The sequence below is a fragment of the Pelodiscus sinensis genome, chromosome 19 (genome assembly GCF_052426305.1).
Source record: "Pelodiscus sinensis isolate ZL-2025 chromosome 19, ASM5242630v1, whole genome shotgun sequence".
NCBI classification, from domain to species: Eukaryota; Metazoa; Chordata; order Testudines; family Trionychidae; genus Pelodiscus; species Pelodiscus sinensis.
Genome location: NC_143070.1, coordinates 24,065,999 through 24,086,815, shown reverse-complemented (window position 1 = coordinate 24,086,815; position 20,817 = coordinate 24,065,999). Strand labels below are relative to the sequence as shown.

At 54.1% G+C, this 20,817-nt stretch overlaps 1 protein-coding gene and 5 non-coding genes across 6 annotated transcripts in view; 4 read left to right on the top strand and 2 right to left on the bottom strand.

The window, feature by feature from the left end:
- Positions 1-20,817, top strand: part of LOC142821620 (zinc finger protein RFP-like) — a 244,336-nt gene that overhangs the window by 87,451 nt on the left and 136,068 nt on the right. The window lies entirely within an intron of this gene.
- TRNAL-UAA (transfer RNA leucine (anticodon UAA)) lies at positions 607-689 on the bottom strand. Its single transcript has one exon. It is a non-coding gene; the product is annotated as a tRNA-Leu (tRNA).
- On the top strand, positions 4,225-4,340 carry LOC149522280 (U5 spliceosomal RNA). Its single transcript, XR_016347506.1, has one exon. It is a non-coding gene; the product is annotated as a U5 spliceosomal RNA (small nuclear RNA).
- On the top strand, positions 5,411-5,574 carry LOC142821670 (U1 spliceosomal RNA). The gene has a single exon (XR_012898358.2). It is a non-coding gene; the product is annotated as a U1 spliceosomal RNA (small nuclear RNA).
- Positions 9,388-9,459, top strand: TRNAC-GCA (transfer RNA cysteine (anticodon GCA)). The gene has a single exon. It is a non-coding gene; the product is annotated as a tRNA-Cys (tRNA).
- Positions 15,074-15,155, bottom strand: TRNAS-AGA (transfer RNA serine (anticodon AGA)). The gene has a single exon. It is a non-coding gene; the product is annotated as a tRNA-Ser (tRNA).

Sequence of the window (20,817 nt, the reverse complement as noted above, 5' to 3'; positions counted from 1 at the left end):
GGTTAGAAGCACCGGGACACAGAGAGACTCAGGAGCTGTTCAGAGACAACCACTGGGTAGAAGCAGAACAATTCCCCGAGCAGACGATTGGTTCTGGCTCATTTGCTGGGACTTAAGGAGAACAAGGAAGTCCTGAGTCTCCTCCCTGTGACTTCCTCCCAGTTCAGCCAATCAGATCTGGGACTAGAACTGGAAGGCTATGTCCACACTGATGGGCTGTGTCTACACTGGCGGGTTATTGTGCAAGAAGGGCCGTTCTTCCGCAGAGCATCCACACTGCCCACTCGCTCTTGTGCAAGAAGTTTTACAGTAAAGCGTGGTAAGAAAGGGCTTCTAGCGCATGAGCTACGCTCTTTTCTAACAGGTGTAAGTCCTCTTGCACAAGAGGGTAGTGTGGATGCGGGACAAGGGTTTCGTGCCCTATAGCTAAAATGGCCATCAGAGCTTTCTTGCACAGGAGAGCATCCACACTGCCATGGATCCTCTTGCACATGGCAAGACGCCACCAGACGTAGCCAAAGGGACCTTCAGAGATGAAGTCTAGTCCCCTGCCCTCATAGCAGAGCAGATCACCATCCAGATGGATGTCTGTCCAAAACAGGAAGCTACCAGGAGTGGGGTTTGAACCCACACAGACAAACATCTATTGGCTTTTAAATCCAATACTTTAACCACTCAGCCAGCCTGGTGATAGAAGAAAGACTAGACGTGTGCAAGCTCTCTCTCCCAAATAGCCCAGGAACTCACTCTCAGAGCATCTTCCCATCCCATCTCTGTGCCAGGGATTCCCACTGAAAGGGTGAGAGAGCCGCCCCCTCCCTCGCAGTGAGGAGGGAAGCAGGGAAAAGGGAAACCAAACAAGACAAAACCCAACGTCCCCAGGGATTCCGAGGGACAAAGGCCTGGTGGGGAAAATACCCCCCCCCCTTCACCTAGGCTATGTCTACACTCTCTGCTTCTTGCACTAGAAATATGCAAATGAGCATAAGTTTAGAATATAATGGAGCCTCATTTGCATACCTAATGAGCTGCCATTTTTGTAGAAGAGGTTCTTGCACCAGAGAGCTGTCTACACTGCCCATTCTTGTGCAAGAAATCCCCTTGTTTGCAATGCTACTGTTCCTGAAAATAATCGTCGTAGCGGCATTGCACGAGAGGGTTTTTGTTGTGCAAGAAGGGGCAGTGTAGACAGCTCCTCCTGGAGCAAGAGCCTCTTCTGCAAAAAAGGTCGCTCATTAGGTATGCAGATGAGGCTCGGCGATATTCGACGCTTAGCCTCATTTGCATTTTTCTCACGCAAGAATCTGTGAGTGTAGACGTAGCCCTAGTGTTTTCCCTGCCTTGCATTTGGCCACCCCCATAGATCAGGCCAGTGTTTCCAAATCTTTTTTTTATACCATGGATGGCCAAACCCATTCACAAATTTTTGAACGACCGGTAACATTACATTTACATAACTGCATATCCATTATGCAAATAACAAATCTGCAAAAGGAAATAAACTGTTGCCAGTCCCTACAGATCAGTGTTTGCAGATATCTACACTTAAAAAAATTCACAGAAACAATTCCCCTCAGGCTGCTGGAGGGGGCAGCTCCTCCCCCAGGGGGACTGGTGCCTGCAGAGGGAGGGGCGCAGGGAGAGGCACCCACAGAGGCAGGGGGCATTTGGGACACCCTGGTTATAAACTTCAGAAATTTTGTCGGGGGCAGAGCAGTCGGTGCCCTCAAGTGCCACCACCAGGCACCTCTGCCCCCCCTCCTGCCCCATGGGTGTGGGGGAGCTGTCATTGTATCTCCCCCCTTCCTTCTGTACAAGCCCTGCCCTGTGTCTCCCCTTCCCCAGCCAGGCTGCTCTTGCTCCCCCAGTCTCCTCCCAACCTCCCCTGCCCCCTTTCCTTTCCTGTGACCCCCCCCCAAGTTTCCTTCCATTGCACCCCTACTCCCAGCCACCCCATGTCTGGCATGATGCCCCCCAACCTCCCTTCAGCACCTCCTGCCTCCCCATCCTGCCCCCACCTCACACATCCCTGTTCCCCTTCACCTCTCCTATCTGCCCCACCCCTCTTGATCCCCCTCCCCACCCTCTCTGGGATGGCTCCCCCCGCCCCGCACGAGCTGGTAGCAGCTTCCCTGGCCCCAGGCTGGGATCACAACTCCCTCTGCTGAGAGCAGCCCTGGGACAGATCCTCCCACTGCAGCCCTGGGGGGTCTGCTCTCTGGGAAGAGGAGAGGGGGTTTCTCCTACCTGCCCCCCCAAATGCTGCCCACCCTGGGGCGGGGGCTGGGCCGGGCAGGGGCTGGCCAGGCTGGGGGCGCTGCCATGGGAAAGGTTCCCAGGGAGCAGCTTTCTACATCCCACCGGCCCTGCAGGAGATTCCCCCTCCTGGCTGCAGCCCGGGCTCCGGGGGCCCAGCAGTGCTGCACCCAATGCTGGGGCTCAGGGATCCGCCCGGAGCCATTTCCAGGGGCCCTGCAAGCAGAGGGCAGGAAAGGAGCCAGGCTGAGGCTTTGCAGAGAGCAGGCCGGGGACCTGGCAGGAGGAGGCTCCAGCGAGCACAGAGTCTGCGCAGGGCCAGCCTGCTGGGAGGGGAGCAGGAGCATCCAGCACCATTCAGGCCAGTGGCAGCCGACACTGGGTGAGCTCTGAGACTCCAGGGCAAAGGCCCCCAGCCCTGGGATTAGGTGCCCTGGAACCAGGCCCCCTGTAGTAGCATTGTGGCCAGGGGGCTCTGACCCACAGGGGGGCTGGCCCCAGAGCCCAGGGCCTGGGAGTCTGGTCAGCAAGTGAGACTCGCCCGTCAGTCCAAGCTGCTTTCTCCCCGGCTGCCGTTCCTGCCTGTCCTGTGCCAGCCCTGAGCAGGCCAGTGGGGCCGGACGGGGGGTGTCAGTGGGGCCCTGCTCTCAGTCCATCCGTCACAGGCCCTGTGGGGTGCTCGAGGGCTGAGCCCATCGCCCAGGCCTGGCGCGGGGATGGAACATGGGGCACGTTTCCCCTGTGAGCGTGTGCGGGGGCAGGAGGGAGCCACATGGGCCAGGTGAAGGTTTTGTGCTGGGGCTGGAGGCTTGAGCCCAAGCTGTCGGCCTCAGCGGGACTTGCTTCTCCCCCCTCTTCTGCCTTGCTGCCTCCTTTGGCCAGCAGCGCTCAGGGGCAGCCGGGAGAGCCGGCACCAAGGGCAGAGGAGGCCGAGGCACAAGCCCCTCAGTGCAAAATCAGTTCGCCAGAAAATATGCAAATAAGATCAGGACTCATGCAAATGAGATCCTAATTAGCACCTTCTTTTGCTGAGAAAACTCGTCGTGTAGATAATAGAAGCACAGCGTGTCAGAGAATTGTTCCAGTGATGTTCCCAGACGAGGGGGTTACAAACCCCACGCTAGACCCCGTGCCAGGGTTTCATCACCAGCGTGGCTGTTCCTGTTCTGTTCCACGCTGTGAACGTTCCTGAGAAGGTTGGAACCAACCCGGCTCCTTTAGGGAGCGGAAGCTCCTAGGGGCGGAGACTGAGGTGTTTAAACAGCGCGAGCAAACCGGGGGCAGCACCAGCCGGCCCAGGCGGGGAAGAATTATACTCGGGTGTCCGGGAGTCTGGCTCGATCACAGCGGGCGGGCTGCCGAGAAGGGCCGCAGGTGCAGGCTGCAGCGTTGGAGGCTGAGGACAAGCTGCCGACTTTGCTGTCGCGGGGCGGGCTGGATCCTCTGTAGGCTCCGTGGCTGACCCACCCTCCCCCGGGGCAGTTCAGCGGCTCGCGCCCCAGCCCTTACATGCAGCAGCAATCAGAGCCCCAAGCCCGCCTGCCCCTCCGGAGGGAAGTGCGGAGCCCGGCACCCCCAAGCTACTGGCCCAAGGGCCCGCGGGGAACCAGCACGAGGCCTGCGCCCGGAACAGCGGTGGGACCGGCAGCAGCTGCCCAGCCCGGCCCGTGGCAGCGAGCTAGGGGCTGCAGCCGCAGCTTGGAGATCTGGGCTCCTCCGCACGCTCGGGTGTACCCAGGGGTGCTCATTTACGTACCCACGATGCATTGGGCACAGTGATTCACCACCCGCGTCCATGGGGCAGAGTTTGCTCCTAAAGCCCCTGGCTCCCACGCAAAACTCGGGCTATCAGCACGGCAGAGCAACAGGCTGCAGAAGGGGTGGGGATTTGCAGACGGTCCGGTGTAGCCACCGTGAGTTGAGAAACAGACGCCGTTTTTCTGGCAGCGCCTCTGCAGCAACTGTGGTATACTCTGGGTTCTCTTCAGATCGTATAAATCTTTCGCCTTTTACTAAAGATTTCCATGGAGAGGAACATTTAAGAGTTTATACTCAATTTTTTGAGGCTTCACTCTGATGAAGCTGCCTAATGGTGTGAAAAAACAGAACTGAACTATTAGTTTTTGTAATGAGGCCTGTAGATGCCTGTGCTTATTTGAAAATGTTGTACCTTATGATGTGCTACCTTTTTAATAGTAGTAGTTGGGTTAGTCTAGTCCAGCTAAAACAAAAAATAGAACTATGTAGTGCTAACAAGAGGGGCTACATCTAGACTGGCATGATTTTCCGGAATGCTTTTAATGGAAAAGTTTTCTGTTAAAAGCATTTTTGGAACAGAGCATCTAGATTGGCACGGACACTTTTCCCCCAAAAGCACTTTTTGCGGAAAAGCATCCGTGCCAATCTAGACTCGCTTTTCCGCAAAAAAGCCCCGATTGCCATTTTCACGATCGGGGCTTTTTTGCAGAAAACACTACTGTGCTGTCTACAGTGGCCCTTTTCCGGAACAGTTTTCCGGAAAAAGGACTTTTGCCCGAACAGGAGCAGCATAGTATTTCCGGTAAAGTGGCTGATTTCTTACAGTAGATCATCAGCGCTTTTCCGGAAATTCAAGGGGCCAGTGTAGACACAGCCCGGATGCGCCCAGCTACGGAGGCCGACAGGCCCAGTTGGACCGGGGGTGTCGGGGCGAGAGCGGAAGCCGCACGGACCCGGTGCCTCCTGAGTGGCGGCTCCTGTCCGAGCCAGCTCCTGCTGGGTGTGCGGGCCGCAGCCGGGGAGAGTGCTGGTGGGGTCGGGAGTCGGGGTGCAGCAGCGCCGCCAAAGCGGGGCTCAGGCCGGAGAGGAGCGAGAGCTCCGGGCCCGGGGAAGACAGGCAGGCAGGGGCGTGTCCCGGGCGGAGAGGCGGAGGGGCGTGAGTACATATGCAGATGTGGGCGCGAGCGGAGGCTTGTGGGAGCGGGAGCGGGCTGGCAAGTGGGGCCCGCCTTGGGCAAGCGGGGCTCGGTGTGGGTGTCGGGGGCGGCTTGGGGACAGGTGCGGGCAGTAGGGGAGCGTTTGGGGCGCGGCGGTGTGGGTGCGCAAGGCGGCGTCCCCTGTGATGTGAGAGGCTTTGGGCGGTGGGGGGCAGGCGGTGGTTGTGCAGGTGGAACTCATACTTACCTGGCAGGGGAGATACCATGATCATGAAGGTGGTTTTCCCAGGGTGAGGCTCATCCATTGCACTGCGGGTGTGCTGACCCCTGTGATTTCCCCAAATGCGGGAAACTCGACTGCATAATTTGTGGTAGTGGGGGACTGTGTTTGCGCTTTCCCCTGGCGCATGCTGTGAAAAATAGACTGACAGATGACCAAGGCAAACAGAGAAGAAATGTTACTGCTTCTGTTCTTGTTCTTTTTTTTCTCTGTAGCAAGCATTGCTAGTTTTTTGCATTTTTCTCTGCTTGGTCCCTGTTCTGTGCTAAGGCTTGGCTGGTCCCTGGGGGGGGGGGCTCTTTTTTCTGCTTCTTCTGTCATCTCCTGGAAAGCAGGTTGCTTTCCTAGGCCATTGATGCCCCTCTTCAGCCACCCTGCTTGCCTTACAGGAAGTTTCCCCTAATGGCCTGCTGGCTCTCGCTGCAGCCCCAGCCCCTTGCTTCTCGTCCTGGCCTCCTCCGCCCCCCCCCCCCCCCCCCCCCGCGAGCTTCAGAAGAACCAGAAGTTCTCTCTTCTCTGCCTATCAGTCTTTTATGGCCCTGAAAACTCTTAGCAGCTCCCCTCTAGCAGACTCCCTTCCAATCTTCTACACCCCGCACAGTCAGTTTCTCTTGCACTTTTCTGCATTCCCTGTCTCCGATTTGTATGAGTCTGCCTCCCTTCCCGCCCACAGGGCACAATGCTCCAGCTAGGCCTAATCCTCACCGTGTAGAGCGGAAGAATTACTTTTCCTGTCTTGCGCACGATGCTGCTGCTTCCGCTAACGCGCCCCAGAACGATGTTCGCTGCTCTGGCAACCCGTTTACCGCTCTCGACTCCCGTTTACCTCGTGGTCCGCTGTGACAGCCAGCCTCTCCCTGGCCTTCTCCCCTGCTGTGCCGATTCTTGTCCACAGTATTCCTTCTTAGACAGCCGTTTCCCATTCTCTCTCTCTCTCTCTCTCTGTCTCTCTCTCTCTGCCACCGTGCACGCGGGCGCAAGCAACGGATCGATCATTCGTAAGTGGAGTCCTTTGCATTTGGCCTTATTGAACTTCATCGTAGTCTCTCCAAACCATTTCTCTGCTTTGTCCAGATCATTCCGAATTGCGAGGATCCCATCCTCCACAGCACCTGCAACCCCTCCCAGCTTGGGGTCCTCCGCAGTCTTGATAAGCGTACTCTCTACGCCGCCCATCCGAATGGCCGAGGAAGGGAACCAGGCCCACAAGGAATCCCTGCTGGACCCCCGCTCATTACACTCTTCCAGCGAGGCTGGGCACTACGGCGATAACTATTCCCTGGGAACGGTATCTCTGACCCTTTAGCAGCACCCTGACGGTAGCTCCATCTAGCTTGTGTTTGGCTAGCGAGCGCGTTCGTGCGCAAGTCACATGAGACGGTACCCACAGCTTTCCTGAAGACAGCAGATATACCCTTTTGATAGGTTGCCCCTTCCCCCGCTTCGGGAATCTCTCCCGCCTGCCGCGAGTTTTCTGAAATAATCCTCCATATCTCAGATGTCACCCCAGTAAGCTCCTTGAGTACGGGGTGGGGAGGGTGCATTTCATCACACTGCCTCAGTAACTCGGCCTTCGCAACATCCTCTGGCCTACGCCCCAACTCCGCGGCTGCCGGGAAACAGATTACTGGGGCTACGTCTACATTGGCACCCCTTTCCGGAAATGCTTAAAATGGACCAGTTTTCCGTTATAAGTATTTCCGGAAAAAGCATGCCTACATTGGCAGGATGCTTTTCCGAAAAAGCGTCCGTGCCAATGTAGACGCGCGTCATTTTCGCGATCGGGGCTTTTTTGCGGAAAAGACTACTGGGCTGTCTACACTGGCCCTTCTCTGGAACAATTTTTCCGGAAATGGACTTTTGCCCCAATGGGAGCAGCATAGTTTTGCTGGAAAAACAATGACCATTTTACATTAGATCGTCATTGCTTTTCCGGAAAAGCAAGCGGCCAGTGTAGACAGCTGGCAAGTTATTCCAGAAAAGCGGCTGCTTTTCTGGAATAAGTGGCCAGTGTAGACACAGCTACACTGTTGATAAGCAGTTTTTTGCCAGACAAATTGCTGTTAACGAAGTTTTCTCTACCCATCTTGAGATGTGTTTCTTACTTGGTGATAGTGGGTGTCATTAGGATCCAACCCCATTCTCACAGCCTAGTGTGATGCTATTCAAATGTCATTTAGACAGAATGTGACACTGGGCTTTACAGTTAATTGCTGCTACTCTTCAGTCTGGCTACAGAAGAAGGCTTTAGTTTAGACCTACCAGATAGCTACAGAAAAACCACTTTGTTACAGAGAACCTTTCTAAGCATAAAATAGCAGCACCCAGAGCACAGCAAACAACTGCGAAGGGACTCCAACCCTCAGTTTTCTGAGCCAAAGTCAGATGCTTTCTCCCTTAGGCCACACAGTCTGGCTGTGGCTACACTGGGCCACTTATTCCAGAAAATCAGCCGCTTTTCCGGAATAAGCTGCGAGCTGTCTACACTGGCCCTTGAATTTCCGGAAAAGCAACGATGCTCTACTGTACAAAATCAGCCGGTATTCCAGAAAAACTATTCTGCTCCCGCTCGGGCATAAGTCCTTATTCCGGAACACTGTTCCGGAAAAGGGCCAGTGTAGACAGCCCAGTAGTCTTTTCCGGAAAAAAGCCCCGATCGTGAAAATGGCGATCGGGGCTCTTTTCCGGAAAAGCGCGTCTACATTGGCCACAGACGCTTTTCCGGAAAAAGGGCAAAACCCTCCCACTTCATGTGCTTTGGCTTCCATATCTGCAGGCTTCCCAGAGAGAATTTCGTGTCTATGCTGTGGTCTGTCTGGCTCAGCGGGTGGGTGAGATGGGCTGGGCCCTGGAACTTACAACCTGGCTGGAGCTTGCTGCTTCCCCGATACCCTCCTGTGTGGTCCCTGCAGCTGCCAGGCTCTGACTCTTGCCCCCCTGGCACTAACAGGTGCCTCCATCTAAATTCTCACAGAGAGTCCATGACAATGGCCAGGTGGGACAGGCTGCAGGGCAGGGGCCATCTCAGAGCCCTCCCCCCCCCCCCCCCCCCCCCCCCCCCCCCCCCCCCCCATGGCTTTGCTGCAGGGAGTCTCCTTGAGATCTGCCCTTGAGGCCTTTTCGGAGCCTTCTCCTTTCCCACGACTAACTGACCTAGAAGGCCGACGTCTCTGTGGAGAAGGGAAGTGCCTCCAAGAAGGCCTCTGTAAATGCAGCAGGGGAATTAGCTCAAGTGGTAGAGCGCTCGCTTCGCATGTGAGAGGTAGTGGGATCGATGCCCGCATTCTCCAATGAGGAGAGAAATTTCCAATTTTTCTTTTTGCCAGCCAGGGGGCTAAGTGGCTCCAGTAGCCCCCCCATTCCGTCCCCCACTTCCTACTTGCTTTCCCCAAAACCAGCCACGTTGGGGCAGAGAGCTGCTGGACACCAGCCCTCTTGGGCCAGACAGTGGCAGGAGCACTGGAGACAGGTTGCAGGTGGGGCAGAATTAGCTCCATTGGAAAAGTGCTGCCTTTGCGCATGAGAGGTAGCAGGATTCACTCCCAACTTCTCCCACCTACTCGCTGGTGCTGAGGGGCCAACCCCTTTCCTGCTGCCCCAACTCTTCCCACAATGCGCTTTGTGCAGGGGCCACTGGTCTTTCTGCCAAGGTGCGTGGCTGGGAGCCAGGACTCAGGACCCTTCCTAAAATATACAAATCCCCTCCCCCCACGACCCTCTGTTTCACTCACACGGTCTGGCTGCTGCCCACATGGAGCTCAGGGGCCAGGTGGGTGATTTGCCTTGCAGCTGTGACAGCATCAGACCCCTGCCACACGCCTGCTCAGTGTGGAGACCAAGCCCAAGGGTGGCACCTGGGATGTGAGTTACACAAAAGCCTCTTGTCTCTTGTTCCTCGTCCAGTTCCTAACATTGGCTGGAGATGCCAGTTTCTGTGGGGGTGTAGCTTAGTGGTAGAGTGTTTGACTGCAGATCAAGTGGTCCTTGGTTCAAATCCAAGTTCCCCCTTGGAAAATTTCCTTCAAGTGGAAATATTTTCCTTTCCAGTTCCATCACAATCTGGCTTTACATTGCTTGAGGTTCTTGACATTAATAAGAACCCTTAATGCAGAGCTACTCAACTTTGGAAGCCCTGGTGGCCACAATGAATGGCATTTAACCAGGATGGACAGGGCAGGTGTCCCTAGTTAGTGTATTCCAGGAGCTGGGAATGGGTGACAGGAGGGATCACTTAACAAGTGTCTGTCCTGAGGATTCCCTCAGGACAATGAAATTGGCTGCTGTTGTGAGACAGGATCCTGGGCTAGTTGGGCAACTGGCATGGCCCAGTCTGGCTGCTTTGATGTTCTGTTTGGTTTCTGTTCTTGTCCCCTTTGGGCAAGGGAGAATGGACCCTCATCACCCTCATCCTGCGAAAGGCTAGTGTAGGTGAGCAAAGAGGCATGTGTCAGGTGTCTCTGGTGGTTAGGATACAAAACTCTTGCTGGTCTGGTCTGATTCCCACTCAGGGAAACCAGCCTGATGTTTCACTTGGCCACTGTCTAGTCATTTTTCTCACCTCATTGTCTCATTGTCTCATGTAACAGCAGCTGTGACCCAAGAGGTTACTTCAGGCTCCTTCCCACCACTTCCTCACTGCTAAGGCAACACTTGCCATTTTCACATGGGGCAGAGCTGGGTGACTCAAACTGCCCCTTCTCTCTCTCTCTCTCTCATGGGCAGTGCTACAGGAGGAGAAGCTGACACTCTGCTCCATGCTTCCTTTCCACTCTTTCACCTTTCAGAACTTTTTTCTCCTTGCTTGTTCGTAGCAGGTAGGTACACAAAGGCAGGGCACCAAACCAAACAGCCTTGGCACCAGCATGGGGCTTGAATCCATAACCTTGGCATTACTAGTATCAAGCATTAAACACCCAAACCAGCAGTGCCACAAGAGAGCTGTTGGAAAAAACACTACAGACAGCTACAGGGACGTCTCTGCAGCTGCCAAGGGCTTTTCTCTGATGGGGCCACTAGTGACTCACTGTGATGTGGGCTGGCTAGTCCAGCTGGTCTGAGGCTTGGTCAAGCTCATCTTGCCCTACAGGGCCACTGGCAACAGCTGCTCTCTTGTGTGCTGCTGTGGGGAAAAGCTTCCCTGACAGCTGCTGAACTAGCTTGGTGGGGAGAGTGTTAAACTGAAGGTTTAAAGGTGTCTGGTTCAATTCCTGGCTCTGGCAGGAGACCTTTGTTTCTGTGGCTGAGCTGTTGGTTGGGTCCTCTGTAGAGAACCTGTTTGTCCCCCCTAAAAGGGCCTTGCCTGCTCTGCCTCATCCAGGGGAGGGGAAAAGAACTCTCCTTAGAAGTAGAGTCAAATCAGCCACCCAGGGGCAGCTGCTCCAATCCTCTGCTCTATAAGCTGAGATATGGAGGGGATGCTTCTCTGTCCAGGTGTCTCTGTCCACAAGGGCAGGAACAGAATCCTGGAATCACCTTCTGCCCAGACTCACCCTCTTGGAAACAGCTGGTTGTAGAGGTGAGGACAGAAGCTCTGTTTCCATCTGCCAGTAGCTCCTGGGGTGGGGGGCAGGGGCTTTGTGTGTTGGTATCACACGTGACATCACAAATGCCCTGATGCACATGGCTTGACACCCCCTCCTGGAGCAGCAGCAGGCTGGGAGGGTGGCGCGCTGGGATGGAACAGGCTGTCGAGCCTCTTTGGCTCCTGCCATCTGCTGCTACATGGCACCACATTTTGGAAAACCCTGTTCTCTGGACATGTCCCTTCTGCCTCGTAGAAAGAGTGTCCTCTTCAGTCTGGACGTGGCACTGAAAGAAGTAGAAGGGGATTGACAGGGGATGGGGAGTGTGGGGAGAGTGTCTCAGGAGTTTGTTGCTTTGGTTAGAGGTGTGGCCAAAACACAGGCCTCACTGTGAGGAAGATTTGAACCTTTGCAAGGAAAGTCTATTAGATTTCAAGTCCAACACCTTAACCACTTGGCCATCACAGCTGTGAGCTCAGTGGTGCTTGGGCACCAGCAAACAAAAGATCTGAGGGCCACATTGTCATTCCCTTCGGTGGGGCCCTGCTAGACTGTAGCTGTGAAAGCTTAAAAATCAACAAATGGTCCTAGAATGAGAGAATCCTGCCTTGTGTCCATGTTTGCTGTCCCAGAGAGCGGCCCCATAGCTAAGCTGGCCCAGGCACCTGCCAGGTCCGGGGGAGGTGAGGGAGGCAGCCCCCAGTGGTGCCTGGCCAATGTGTCTGCTCTTCCCACCATCCCCCCTTATGTAGCTGGAGGCAGCTTCCTTCAGTTGAGCTTGGCCATGTCCTCACAGCAGGAAGCCAAAGGCAGCAAGAGCAGATTTCTGGCACCTAGTAAGGTGCTCTCTGGTAATAAAGGTTTTCTGTCAACTTTTAAGTTCAAAAAATATGAACAGGAACATAACACCAAGTATACATGTTGTGTCCAAATATATTTATAGCTGATTTAGACCAACTGACATTAACTGAGATTTTACAATGTATTCATCTCAATACATATGGATTCGTTGGGGGCCATAAAAGATAGATATTGCCAAATTACCTGTGGGGCCGTATTAAACCGGAACACGGGCCGCAATTGGCCTCCGGGCCGGACTTTGGACATGCCTGCCTTAGCCAAACAGTCTGACGTCAGGGCATCCAATTACAGAAATCCTCAATTAAATTTGGAAAAAAACAAAGCCTTATCAACAAGATGGCAGACAGGTACGAGGGAGTACAACTCCTGTCCCAACCAGCCCAATTAACACATACCAATAGCCCATCCTGTAGGCCTCTTCTCACGAGGTGACAGAAAGTTCACTCTGGTCTACGTGCTTGAGAGAAAAGCTGAAATGGTTTCTGATATACAAGGTGGCTTCTAGCTAAACATAAAATAGCTTCTACACAGGGAACACGAGGCTTTTGTGTAACACACATCTCAGGTGGGATGGACTCTCACTGAGCCCAGACTGAGATGGACCCTAACGAGTGAATCTTGCTACCTCTGGGGTCTAGCAGCTTTTCACCCCAGCTTTGTGGGAGGCCAAGTAGGAAGGGGCCTCTGGAGGCTCATAGCCCGCTGGCTTGCTGTGTTTGTGGAAAGGGGGGAAGAGGACACATACCTCTCACTGGGGAACAGGGCACATGGATCCCACTCGTTCCTGCAGAAAATGAAACAGGCTGAGCATTTTGCAGAGAACAGGCCAGAGCCCTTCTCCTGCCCCTGGAGAGATGGAAATGGGGCCGTTCCTTGTGGGGAAAGAAGTGGATGTGTCGGGAGTGGGGTTCGAGTACAAACCTCTCCACAGACCAGAACCCCACATTAGGGGCAAGAAAGAGCCTTGAGTCAGGCAGTGGAGAACACCTGGCTCCTGTTACGCTGAGATGTGATATTAGGAAATTTTTCCCATGCATCCTGGCTAGATCAGTTGGAAGCACATGAGACTCTTAATTTCAGGGTTGTGGCTTCAAGCCCGATGCTGGGCAGTGCCCTTCTTTAACTCACTTTCTCAACCTGCAAGCAATTGGCTTTCTGTTTTCACCAGTGTTTTAGTGAACTGGGTCCAGCTTTAGTAGAACCAGAGAGAGAACCAACTGCAATTTCCATCTTCTGAGGCAAATTACAGGCCAAATGTGTCAGCTAAAGTAGCTCACTTGAGAGATTGTTAAACTGAAGGTCTGTGGTTCAATCCCAGCCTTTGCCAGGTGTTAATAGGTAATCCTTTCTAAGGTTCCCCTTTATTTAATGATCATTTCACCCTTTTTGGCCACAGCTGGGCCCTGGCAAATCATGTTTGTGTGACTGGCCCCTGTTCCTCCCAGCCCTTCCTGAGAGTTGCTGCTTCCTTGGCTAAAGCCCACCCAGCGCTGGCACAAGGGCTGTGGCTCAGGGTGAGGTGCTGATGGGGGCACATTTGACTAGTCTCGTGTGAGCTCCTTGGAGCCAGCCAGCTGAGCAGGAGGAGAAACCCAGCAACCAGCTCAAGCAGGGTGGGAGGACAGAGACCCTCTCTCACCTGGACACTGCAGGCAGCAAGAATTGGAGTCATCAGTGGAGTGGTGACAATGGGGGCAAGACACAGACATCTTCTCCTCCCCCTGAGGAAGGGGGCTGGGCCCAGGATCCAAGTCCCTTTCAGCCCCCAGGAGAAGGGAGCTGAGAGAGAGGGGAGGGAAGGAGGTGGCCAGAGCCTCCCCCCTGCAGGCTGGGTCTGTGGGGGCAGGGGTGAGGGGGCTTGGACCTGCTTTCCTGCCCCCTTCTCACACTGGTCTCAGAGCGTCAGCAGCCGCCTGCTATCTGGTGGGTGGGGCCTTCGCTCAGCGTTTGGCAGCCAGAGGGCTCTGCATCCATACGTAGGCCTGGCCGGCCCCCCTCTTGCCCTGCCTCGGTTGCTCTGTGGCTTCTGAGCCTTCCCTTGGAGCTGTCAGCACCAGCCCCCCCCTCCCCCCCCCCCCCGCCTGTGCTCAATGTGCCCAGAGGAGGAAAGGGGATCTGGGCTCCAGTCTGAGGCTCTTCCTGCCTCCTGCTTTCCCCTGGTTCCTGCCTGGCCCTGGGCCTCTTTCCTGCCAGCCCCACGGGGGCCAGGGGAAAAGCAGGGGGGTGGGTACAAGGGCCACATTTGTGGGCATCAGGTGGCACCAAAAGAAACGCTCCCTGTCGGCCTGGCTGGAACATGGCGCCACATGAGCAATTTGTTGGCACTAACGTGCCCCCCTGGCCAGTCTGAGCGGGGAGCCAGGGACGGTCCCTGCAAACCTGGGGCCATTGGCCAAGGCTGCTGCTCTTGTGTCTGTGCTAGGACTCCCTGGGCCTCAGGAGCGCTAGAGATGTGGGGCAGCTCTGTCCTCCCAGCCTGGGGCTGCCTGTCTGGGCAACGCCCTCACACACGCTGGCCCCTCCCCTCCTGGGACAGGGCTCCTGCCGTTCCTTGGCTACTCAGCCTGGGAGTTGGGCTTATCCCAAGCACAGGCCAAGCAGCAGGAGCTTAGCTGGGCATTAAGGGAAGCTGCAATAAGAGTGTAGCTGCCTGGCTTTGAACCAGAGGCCTTCTGCATATTAACTAAACACGATAACCACTACCCCACAGACACATGCTTAAACCACTTTTTTTCTGTACATAAACTTGGACAATAATTCTGTTACTAATTCTTTGGCCAAGGCCTGGGGGCAGAGGCAGAGCAAGAGCAGGGAACAAGACACCCCACCCCCCACACACACACACGATACTTCGCTAGACCTTTGCTCCCAACACAGGGGGGGGGGGGAGGCTGTGCGCCTGGGGGGGGGGGGTGACCCACATCATATCCCCAACATTTCTGCCCTTAATAGATGGACCTTTGGGGGCAGGCCCAGACGCTCCATCCTCTCACTCAACTCCTGTCACACACTGAAGCAGGGCAGCCCCCAGGGGGTAGGGCTGAGCCATGGGGTGCTGGGCAAGGGGCAGAGGCTGCAGGAGCTGAGAGTTTGCCTGAGAGCTCAGGGACCCATAATGAGGCACCATGTCCCTTATCTCTCTTGGAAGGCGCAGAAAGGGATTGACTGGGGACAGGGAGAGTGTCTCAGGGTTGTGCAGCTTGTTGCCCAGGTTAGGGGTGTGGCCAAAACACAGGCCTCGCTGTGAGCAGGATTTGAACCTGCGCAGGGAAACCCTATTGGATTTCTAGTCCAACGCCTTAACCACTCGGCCATCACAGCCACAAGTGCAGTAGTGCCCTGGGGCCAGGGAAACTGGTAAATAAGCCCAGTGCCCAGGCCTGACTTCACCTGCCTCTCAGAATTGACACAGCAAACCTGGCTCCCCGAGCACAAGGGGGCTAATTTTACAGCACGTCTGGGCCCTGGGTGTTTCTCTGCCTCCTGCTCTCCCCTGGATCTAGCCTGGCTCTGGGTGTCTTTCCTGTCAACCCCACGGGGGCCAGGGAAAAGCAGGGGGGCGGGTGCAACGGCCACATTCCTGGGCATCAGGTGGCACCACAAGAAACGCTCCCTGTCGGCCTGGCTGGAACATGGCGCCACTTGAGCATGTTGTTAGCACCAACGTGCCCCCCTGGCCAGTCCGAGCGGGGAGCCAGTGACGGTCCCTGCAAACCTGGGGCCATTGGCCAAGGCTGCTGCTCTTGTGTCTGTGCTGGGACCCCCTGGGCCTCAGGAGCGCTAGAGATGTGGGGCAGCTCTGTGCTCCCAGCCTGGGGCTGCCTGTCTGGGTGACGCCCTCACACACGCTGGCCCCTCCCCTCCTGGGACAGGGCTCCTGCCGTTCCTTGGCCAGTCAGCCTGGCCTGATGCGCATTCCCTTGAGCACCACGGGGGCAAGAGGCAGAGCCTGGCACCTGCTGGGACCAAACAAGAGGGCATCAGGGGCAGCAGCAAGAAACATGAAACCTCAGCATCCTGCAAGTCCAGGGTCCCAGCACATCCCAGCCACCCACTGAGCAGCAGACACCCAGCGTGAGGTAAGAAACCGTCTGATGAACCTAAGGGGAAGGAAGACAAAGCAGTGGAAGTGGGAGGGTTCTGCGGCCAAACAGTGGCAGGTCCCAATGAGATTTGAGCTCAGCTTGCAGGACTCCCCGGGGCTAAGGGCTGTTCCTTACCCCATGGGACCTGCACCAACCACCACTCCCTCAGCTGGAGCACCAGTTCATGCCCACTGGGACCAGCTTTGCTTGTTTCCTTCCACCCAGAGCCCCCTTCTTCTCCTGGGCTGCAAGGAGCATCCCTGAGATGCCCTGAGACAGGCACAGGGCTCTGCCTCCCCATAACCAGCCCCACCCCACAGGATTTGGCAGAACAAGGGGCAGCAGGGGGGGGGACTCTCCTCAACCCCTGAATCCCAGAGCTTCTGGTCTGCCTCCCTCAGCTTGGCTTCCATTCCTGCCTTGCTTCCTCCTTGGGCCAGCAGGAAGAGCTGACCCCATACCTAGCCTCCCCGGCACAGGTTGGGCAGCAAGATCTGTGCTTTCCTGGTCACCAAGGGGAGCTGCAATGAAAGCAGACACTCTGTTTCCACCTGGATGTGAACCAAGGACCTTTTGCATGTTAGGCAAACATCATACCCGCTACACCACAGAAAGCCACAAAGTGCTTAAACTTGGCTAACTATTCTGTTACTAACTCTTTTTCAAGCACCATGATGGGGAGGGGAAAACACCTTTTCATGGAAAATTGCTGTGAGCTCTGAGTCTGGCAATTATTCCGTATAATTAGTATAAACAATTAGTAACACACATACTAAATGGAAACAAATCTGCCTACAACAAGTCACAGCTGGAGAGCTCTCTAAAAACATCCACTCCATGTAGAGCCACAAATGGGATGTTAGAAATTATTTTTAAAGGCCTTGACAATAAGACAGTGACTATCATATTACATCTCTGTAAATCCGTGCTGTGCCCACAACTTGAGCACTGACTGGAAATGTGGTTGCCTTAACCCCCCCCCCCCCCCGCCCCCAAAACCCATACCTTGGCATTGGAAACTTCAGACAAGCACAACAAAAATGATGAAAGGGTTGGATCAGCTGCCACATGAAGAGAAATTGGGACTTTTCATCTTAGAAAGATGGAGACAGAGTGGAAATAAAATAGAGGTCTATAAATCATGGCTGTTTTGAGACCGTAAATAAGCAAAGGTATTTTTCTTGTTCCCATAATAGAAGAACTAAGGGGCTGTGTCTACACTGGCACCCTTTTCCGGAAATGCTTAAAACAGAATAGATTTCGTTAAAAGTATTTCCGGAAAAAGAGCGTCTACATTGGCAGGCTGCTTTTCTGGAAAAGCCCCTTTTCCAGAAAAGCATCTGTGGCCAATGTAGATGCGCTTTTCCGGAAAAGAGCTCCGATCGTCATTTTCGCGATCGGGGATTTTTTCCGGAAAAGACTACTGGGCTGTCTACACTGGCCCTTTTCCGGAACAGTGTTCCGGAATCAGGACTTATGCCCGAGCGGGAGCAGCATAGCTTTTCCGGAATAGTGGCTGATTTTGTACAGTAGAGAGTCGTTGCTTTTCCGGAAATTCAAGGGCCAGTGTAGACAGCTCACAGCTTATTCCGGAAAAGCGGCTGATTTTCCGGAATAAGTGGCCCAGTGTAGACACAGCCAGGATGCGCCATGATATTAGCAGGTTTAAAACAAACAGAAGGAACAATTTCTTCACACAATGCACAGTCAACCTGTGGAACTCCTTGCCAGAGGATGTTGTGAAGACCAGGACTATAAGGGCATGTGTATACTTGGAAACTATTTTGAAATTGCTTAAATCAGCATAATAACTTCCAGTCTAAGAAAATAGAAATAGTGTGTCCTCAGTATGGGGAAGCCTCAGATTTAGTCCGAGGCAGGCTCTGTTACTGTTCATTTCTGGGGGCATGGAATTAAAAACAGAGACGCAAGGCTGGGAGCAGCTGAAGCCAAGAGCCCTGTTCTACTGTGTCAACAATCTCTGAGGTGACATGAAATCCCCTCTCCCACTTCTAACCCTGAAATATCATCAATTTTATTATGTCGTTCCCGGCCTCTTGATACAGCCTTTGAACTCTGACTGCAGATATTGGCCTGCCAGAGATGGAGAGATGCCAAAAGAGACTAAGCCGCATTGACTAAGGCTTCTGCCAAAGTCCAGGATTGAACCAGGGACCTTTAGATCTTCAGTCTAACGCTCTCCCAACTGAGCTACTTCGGCAACTGCAACAAAGATTCTGATGCTGTCTCTTCTCTCAGGCATGTTTTTCTCCACAGCAGTATACAAGAGAGATGCTGCTGCCAGTGGCCCTGAAAGGCAAGATGAGCTTTGCCTGCCCCCCTCAGACTGACTTGCACTTGGCCCCACTCCTGCCTCTCTTCCTGGGGTGTCCTAGTGGCTGAAAGGGACTGTAGCTGCCTATGTGGGGGGAAGAAGATGGGCAGGGGACTGTGTTCCCTGTGAGATTTTCCATCCATGGGCGGAGTGAGTTTCATAATGTGCACCACTAGTGAGGTCGTTTGCGCTTGTACGGATGTGTGCTACTGTGGTACCCGCCAGTTACTCACAAACAGCTTAGCTAAATATAGCTTGATAATTGTATAGAAGAAAAATACTGAAACAAGGGATGTCATTCCCGGCCTCTTGGTACAGTCTTTGAACTCTGACTGCAGGGCTAGGTCTACACTGGCGGGTTCTTGTGCAAGAAATCTTAAAACCGGCCCCTTCTCCTGTCACTGGAAAGATGGAAATGGGGCCGTTCCTTGTGGGAAACGAAGTGGGTGTGTCAGGAGGGTGATTTGAGCTCAAACCTCCCCACAGACCAGAACCCCCCACTGGAGGCAAGAAAGAGCCAAGTCAGGAAGTTGAGAGCACTTGGCTCCTGCTACCCTGTCATAGGGGCATGAAAAGAGTTGGTGTAGCCAGTCTGGGTAGCTCAGTTAACAAAACAACATAAGGCTCTTAATCTCAGGGTCATGGGCTCAAGCCCCATCTGGGTGATGCCCTTCTTTAACTCACATTCTCAGTCTGCAAGCAATTCACTCTCAGCTTTCACCAGGGTTTTAGAAAGAAAAAGTCTAGTCCTGAGGTCCAGCTTTAGTAGAACCAGAGAGAGAACAAACTGCAATTTCCATCTTCTGAGTTGAAGGGAAGAGGATTTTCTTCTTCTCAGTTCTAGCCACATCAGCCCAGCGAGGGGAAAAAATAACCCTCTGCCAGCTGACTGTTCCCCGTCAGCTTCTGTAGCTTCACCTCCTTCCACAGCAGCTCCAGCTTTGAGCTACAAATCTCAAGGGGCTGGTGAGGAAATGAGGAGCTGGCAGCTCGGGTTAGTGGCTTCCCTGAGAACAAGAGGTGGAGTGTTCACAAGGTGCAGTCCCCTTTTAGAAAGAGCTAGGAACAGAACAGTCATCCCAGTTCCACCAGCACCAAAGTGTGTTTCTGTGGTGTAGTGATTAGCATGTTTGCATAACACACAAAAGGTCCCTGGTTCAAAACCAGGCAGAAACCCAACATCTTCTCTTATTGCTAGTGCCCAGGTAAGTGCAGCTGCTGCTGACCAGCCTGTGCCTGGGATGAGCCCACCTCCCACGTGACAGAGAAAGGTGATGTTAGCTGATAATGCCCCTTGGTGCCAGCCTAGGAAGGGGAGATGAATCAGGCCAGGCAGCTGCTGGAGGCTTGTGGTTTAGCCTCCCCTGCCCTGGGAGGCTGGTGCATTGGGCTGGCTCTGCCTGCTGCCTCCCTTGTGTGACTTGCCCAGTGTAACAGGCCAAATGTCAGAAAAGCCTCTTCCAAAACAAGCAGCAGAAAAAGTTGCACAAATTGAGTTTTGAAATGTGCGTAGGTTTTCCAGAAGAGCAGTGCAGTGTAGACACAGCCTGAGTGTTGCTCAGCACTAGTAGAGACAGGGAGGGACAAAATGGTCTAACGGCACCTGCAGCCTTTCAGAACAACCCCCAAACCCAACCCCAAGAACCAGCCCTTCCCTCCACCCTCACTGGGGTCTGCTGGGAACTGTCACCACAGAGAGTGCTGAATTTGAGATCTCCACTCTCTAGAACAGGGGCTGGACTTGATGGCCTTCTGAGGTCTCTTCCAGCTCTACGGTTGTATGACTCTCTGCTTTGCAGCATGGCAATTGCTGGGGGCAAAGAAAGGGGAGCCAGGTCTGTCTCTTTTGAGAGAGCAGGTAGGAAGAGGGAGGGGGCCACTGAGCCCCGACAATGAAAATAAGGGATGAGAACTGAGCTGCAGTTGGAGAACATGGGCATTGAGTGCTCACTTCACATGTGAGAGGCAGTGGGATCTATGCCCACGTTCTCCAGTTGTAAAGATTTGCTCTTTCTTTTCCACAGACAGAACCAGCCAGGGGCTGTTTCCAAGGGCTCTTTCTCTTCCCATAAGGCAATGGGCTGGTTTCTGCAGTGCAAGGGGTGTCACATTTGCCTCACAGGGAGCAGTTCCCTAGCTAAAAGTCAGGCAGGCAAAGTCCAGCCTGTAACACCCAGCGGAGGGGATTTGCCTGTCTGGGGAGGGTGGGAACAGACCAGCACTTGGGAGCTTGGCTGCCAGCTGCTTAGCACATCTGGATACAGAAGAATCCCAAGACTTGGTTCTGCCAGGCTCCAGTTTCCCCTCTTCTGTTTCTTTTCAGCTCCCTGCAAACTGCCTCCCAGCTGTAGGTGAGGCTGAGTGTGTGTGAAACCAGCCGCTAGGACCAGCTTTGGATGATTTTGTTAATTGTTTAAAAAGCCTCAGGAACCTCTTCTGCCTGGGGAGGTGTCTGTAATAGACGCCTAGTGTGACATTACCCTGGGGTTTTACCCCTTTAACCTCACCCAGAGAGTCCCAACAAGTCCACTCCTGTGTCAAGTGTTCACATGTCTCCTCCTCC